This window comes from Rhinoderma darwinii, chromosome 1 (genome assembly GCF_050947455.1).
Source record: "Rhinoderma darwinii isolate aRhiDar2 chromosome 1, aRhiDar2.hap1, whole genome shotgun sequence".
NCBI lineage: Eukaryota > Metazoa > Chordata > Amphibia > Anura > Rhinodermatidae > Rhinoderma > Rhinoderma darwinii.
In genome coordinates this window covers 372,340,340-372,346,339 of record NC_134687.1, presented here as the reverse complement: position 1 = coordinate 372,346,339, position 6,000 = coordinate 372,340,340, and the positions used below count along the sequence as shown (strand labels likewise).

General features: G+C 44.0%; 1 protein-coding gene across 3 annotated transcripts in view; it reads left to right on the top strand.

Moving 5' to 3' along the window:
• Positions 1-697: 697 nt before the first annotated feature.
• APBA1 (amyloid beta precursor protein binding family A member 1) overlaps positions 698-6,000 on the top strand; it is a 213,779-nt gene continuing 208,476 nt past the window's right edge. For 2 of the 3 annotated variants that reach the window (XR_012847790.1, XM_075827947.1), the window contains exon 1: positions 699-1,039. The gene's annotated coding sequence lies outside the window, so the exon portion shown is untranslated. Of the gene's footprint in view, positions 1,040-6,000 lie in introns of all 3 variants that reach the window. The other variant, XM_075827955.1, reaches the window with a different exon arrangement.

Genomic DNA, 6,000 nt, shown 5'->3' with positions numbered 1-6,000 from the left:
TAGCGATATTTCCGTCACCATTGAGATCAATGGTGACTGAAACGGAAGCTGTGCTTTCACTTTCACTTTCCGTTGCGGGGTTCACTCGATGGAAACCTCAGACGGAACCCCGGAACGGAAAGCGAACGGTGATGTGAACAGGCCCTTAGTATTATAGTTTTTGTTTTTTTTTACATATAATACATTTCATTATCTAACTGTTAGAAAACAACAAATAATATACTTCTATAGTGTATCACCATTACCATAACAACCCTGTTCTAAAAATCTATTTCATGGTGTCAAAAATAAAATAAAAAGTCCAAACATGTTTTTTTTTTTGCATTTCAATCCAAATATCAATGAATATGAATTAATCATTAACATATATTCCCAAAAATGATATTAAACTAAGGAACGATTAGTACCGCAAAAAAACAAGGCAAAAGTTACAACAGGTGAAAAAAAACAAAAAAAACCTCTATGGCCGGGTCTTCAAGGGGTTAATAAAGACGTGACACGTATCCAGCAATGATGTTCGTGTTTGATTTCTGACAATGGTTTAGTCTTTTATATGTTGTGACTTCTATTCCTATGCACCTCTGACTTGATGGGGCTGTGCCGCCATTCTGTACATTTGACCTGGTCAGGAGCCAGAATTCAAAGGGGCTCTGGCTATGCCATGAAGATGTCCTACATTAGGGAATGACTAGATGGATGCACAGATAGACGCTGAGTAGACAATGCCAGCCCGTGTACCCCTCCTCTAGGTAGAGCTGGGAGTGCCCGGGCCAGGCTGTGCTGTGTGTGTACTGATGTCACCAGGAGAGAGGCGGAGTTCTCAGCCAGGGCTGCTGGTGGCTGCAGAAGAAGAAAAGGAGGAGGTGGAAGATGGTGGAATCAGATGTGAGAGCTGCCCTCAGCCCTCATTCTCCGCGCTGTCACCGGCTTCCCTGCTAACACCCGCTATCCGGCCTGCAGTGTGATGCCCGACGCCGTCCGCTCTCTGGTTTACTCCGGGCGCGAGAATCCTGAGCAGCCTCCATCCAGGGGTTTATGGGTAAGTGAAGGATCTGGGCAGTGGTCATGTCACTGAGGGTTTGATGCACCTTCCAGGGAGAGGTGTGGACTGCCTGGCAGACGCTGCAGGAGAGGGCAGGCTGCTGGACGAGCAGATGGCCTAATGTGCACAGCCTGGTATGGGGATCTGGGCTGGGATGCAGGCTGTGGGTGGCTACAGCATCTGCTGTTTATTCCTGCTATTAACTTACCCTAGCACTGATGGAGGGATGCAGTAGTGGGCAGCTGACAGAATCCTAGCCATTGTATAGCAGAGGTGGCATGGAGAGGGTTAATCACAGTGCCCTGGACCAGCCTGTCACATAGGTGTGTGGATGGCAGCCCCTGCTGTGATTAGTGTCAGTGCTGTGAGGAGCTGGACTTGAGACTGGAGGGGAGGGCCAGTCTGTAATTGAGCTGTATGAGCACATGGCAGGAGGCTGGCACTCATTGTGATGTATAGGCATGTGTTGTGGCACCTCCCTGACATGAATAGGCATGGCTCTGGCCATATGTGTGATACTAGAACTGCAGTAGCCTAAATGGAACACCAAAACACCTAAATTTACCTCATGTTCATAGAGTATACCTATATTCATATAATGGGATCATATTCCCCACCGCTGTATATACAGTGCACTCACATTGCTTGTTGCCCCATTACAAATCACATTCGGCCATCAGGTATGGCATGTATATGCCTTTACAGTTGCCCTATATATATATATATTATGTGTGTGTGTATACCAGCTAAACTTACTGTGCGAGTATGAATTTCACATCCAAATCTCTGAGATTTACCTCACGTTGGTAGATTATATTAGAAACCTTTATTTGTATTGGGTTGTCACATTCTGCACGGAAGAAGCAGTAAACATGGAAAACGACAACATCAACTGACAGTGAATCAGAAGGCGAAAGGCGATAAATGATGGAATGTCGTCTAGGAAGAGCGACGTATAATGAATAAAGGTTGACTTCCCTGAAAGGTCCTCCATTCTGCTAGTAATATAATAATGGTGCAGCGGCCATCTACCTAATTATAAATGTGTGCGGCAAGCGGCCAAGCTGTGCCAGCGTTCCCTGGATTGCTTTCTAACATCAGGGGCACATTCATGATTTGTTTGTCACAGTAATCGCTTTATTTTGTGGAGAATTTCCATTCTATGGCACAGTTTTGTCAAATATTTTTTTTACTTCTAACGTCAGAATGTTCTTGGGGGTAACAAAAAAGTCTTTGGTGTTAATAACGAAACTTTAGGGAAAGCTGAATTATTTTGCATTGTAACTTTTTATTTCTTCAGGCAAATAATTTGTGCAAGTTGCGATGGGGCGAGGCAATGTCTGAGACATCGGTGTGGTCATTTTCAATATAGTTAGAATTCTTCGCTTTTCCCTCATTGCTTCTGTTCGGGTCCCCTTGCTGCATCTCTGTTTACACGTCTGTATATTGACCATCTCATGAGCGGGGCAGACAATCTGGGGACACTGCAGGGACACGTTGACCATAGTGACGCCACTGCATGAGACCATGACTGGCTGGCCCACTCACGTGGCGTATTGACCCTACGTTAACACGCAGACATGTAGACAGAGATGCAATGGGGGACCCAAACAGCAAGCGGACGATGGGGAATTCTGCAGGTATTTAAAAGTTTTCTTTTTTTATAGTCGGAAAACACTTTAAAGACTGGCAGCCATAAATTTGTTTAGTCCTGGTCACTAATCCCTGCTTGCATCATCACATACATGATTGTCACGGGATGGGTCCCCTTCCTGCATCCCAATGTACGTGATGGTGATCGAGCGGGGCGCAGAAGCTTTGCTCACATGATCACCCGCTAGAGAGCGGACTGACAGCCGCTCTCTAGCACTTTTGGCTGGGATCAAAGAAAACTATGATCCCGGCCATTGAACCCGTTCAGCACTGCGATCAATTGTGATCGCGTTGCTGACAAAGGGAGCGGCCTCCCTTTTTCATCTCACCGCCAGCCAGTAATATAGTCAGCCTGGGGCCCAAAAAGGCGGTCCAGTATATTAAGACCCTGTTAGGGCGTACATGAGGTATGCCCTAGCAGCCATACATTTTTGAGCACGGCACTGGTCTCTAACCCCTTCCCGCATCAGCATGTACAGTAAGGTATGCTATAACAAATGTCTTAGAATTTTATATGCACAGGCTGTAATGTGATGTCATATAAACATGTGACGTTACATTATTACAGTTTAAAAAAGATATATATATTAAAAGTGAAATAAGATGAGTAAACATTTTTTTTTTTTACAAACATTTAAAGCTTACGATTAAATAAAATAATAATGCAAGTGAAAAAATACAATAATTTTTTTTTTTCACAAATCATTTTTATTGAATAAAATGTATTTAACAGTAAAAAAAAACAAAAAAACACACATATATGGTATCTCCATACTCGTAATTACCCGTACAATAAATTTATATTGTCAGTTATGGTAAACAGCATAAAAAAATACTACGGTGGAATTATATTATTTGTGCATTCCGCCATTATAAAAAATCATACAAAATGAAACAAATTACCTGTTGAGAATCCGTGCCTACTCGTTGGGTAAACACTATGATGTGTCATATGATCCCATGGTCCTTGGCTCTCAGTTCATCTGGGCATGCATGTCACTTGGTGTGACCGTAAAGCCACACCTCAATTTCTGATAAAAATAAAGCGAGAAATGTGACTACACAATGTGACCGCTGCTTAGCAAACAATCATTAGGGAGTGTGTGTGAAAGGGAATCTAAGGTCAGAAAATGACCCAATATTTCAATTACGTTTCTTAGTATTATGCATAGTAATAATCTATTCACACAGGGCAGATTTGTTGCATAAATCTCAACTACGGAAAACAAAAAGAAAACCTCATACTTACCCAGAAATTCTTCTTGCAGTCCGGCCTCCTGGGATGACGTTTCATCCCATGTGACCGCTGCAGCCAATCACAGGCTGCCACATCACATGGCCTGCAACCTCATCGTAGGATTCCGGACTACGGGCAGAGAAGACCGAGGGGTTAAGTATGAACGGCTTTCTTCCACAGCGGAAATTCCGTTTTAAAAACCCCATCACAATGTGAGATTTTCCAGACGGAATTCCCTGCGGGTTGTAGAGTGGATACGTTGTGTACTTTTACGCAGCGTATCCGCCTAGTGTGTTCCTCCTACCTGTGTGTGGATGAGATTTGTTCAAATCTTAACCACCTACTATATTATGTTGCGGATTTTCCACCATGAAATACGTGGAAAATCTGCAGTGTTTACGCTACGTGTGTTCCTATCCATAGGGTACATGCACACATTGCGTATTTTGCTGTGGAAAATACACACCAAAACCGCAGTAAAATGCATGAAATTCACAGGTAAAAAAGGCACCGTTTTTTGATGCAGTTTTTACGTTTTGATGAGTAAATCGGCGCGTTTTCATGCTGCCGGTTTTGGTGCGATTTTCCTCTGCACTAGGCAGATAGAACTCGCAAGCGGAAACGCAAGATAAATTGACATGCTGCAGATTTTAAAATCTGCACCGCAGATCAATTTACATGCGGAAAAATATTGCAGCGTGTACATGAGATTTCCTGGAATCTATGCCGGTACTGTTTTACGCTGCGGTTTTGCCACACGTAATACGCATCGTGTGCATTGACCCTTAGGGTTCCCACATGCATAGTGGATCAGCATTTCCACAGCAGAATACTCACATGTTATGTGCGTGTTTTGCTGCTGATTACACTTTTTCTACATTGAGGCTGGGTTTGCACGTTGAACTCAACATGCATTTTTGCCGTGGATTGTGGCAAAATTGGGCTGTTTTGCTACGCTTTCCACAAAATTGTGACAAAATGCCGAGATTTTTGTCTAGGTTCATGGTAAAATAATCATTTTGAGCTCAACATGTGACCTCAGCCTAAGGCCTCTCACACACGAGCGTGTTTGGTCCATGATATACGGTCCGTACGTCGGCCACATTTCCCGGACCGAACACACTGCAGGGAGCTGGGCTCTTAGCATCATAGTTATCCGCTAGGTGTCACTGCCTCGCTGCGGAACTACTGCACTGTAATCATGTTTTCTGTACGGGACAGTTGTCCCGCAGCGAGGCAGTGACACCTAGCGGATAACTATGATGCTAGGAGCCCGGCTCCCTGCAGTGCATTCGGTCCAGGAAATGCGGCCGACGTACGGACCGTATATCACGGACCAAACATGCGCGTGTGTGAGGCTCCTAAAAGGGGTGAAATCCACAGCGAACATCCAGAACACAATGAGCATGCTCTAATTTCCACCCAGAAAATGTTTATCAGCATGTGGATGAGATTTTTTAAATCCACTTGCCTGCAACAGTCTAAGGCCCCATGCACACGACCGTAAAATCGCCCGTAATTACGGTCCGTAATTACGGGACGTAATTACGGTCTGTAATTACAGGCCCATTAATTTCTATGGCCAACAGACACCTTCCCGTATCTCTATGGGAGGGTGTCCGTATTGTAGAAACATGCTGAAAAAAATAGGACATGTCCTATTTTTTTATTTTACGGATGGTGCTCCTATACTTTATAATGGGAGCACGGCCCGTAAAAACGGCTGACTGCCCGCGGCCGGCTGTTCCCGTAACTACGGGTCATAATTACGGGCACGGTCCTGTGCATGAAGCCTGAGTGCGGATTTTACGCCTGTAAATTCTGGTTTTCTTTTGCACTTTAAAGTCTATATTAAAATATGAGAAAGCCTACAAACACAGAGGAATATTTACTTAGACTGGCGTTTCATACGTCTAAGAATGATGGCCGCTGGAGTAAGATCCGATAAAATTTATTAAGAGGTGCACGCCTTTTGTCTCATCTTTGTCTGTCCGTTCTGTCTCATATTTGGCGTAAATATCCGCTACAATATACGCCAGTTTCTGGCATAAATCATAGTAAATGTGTC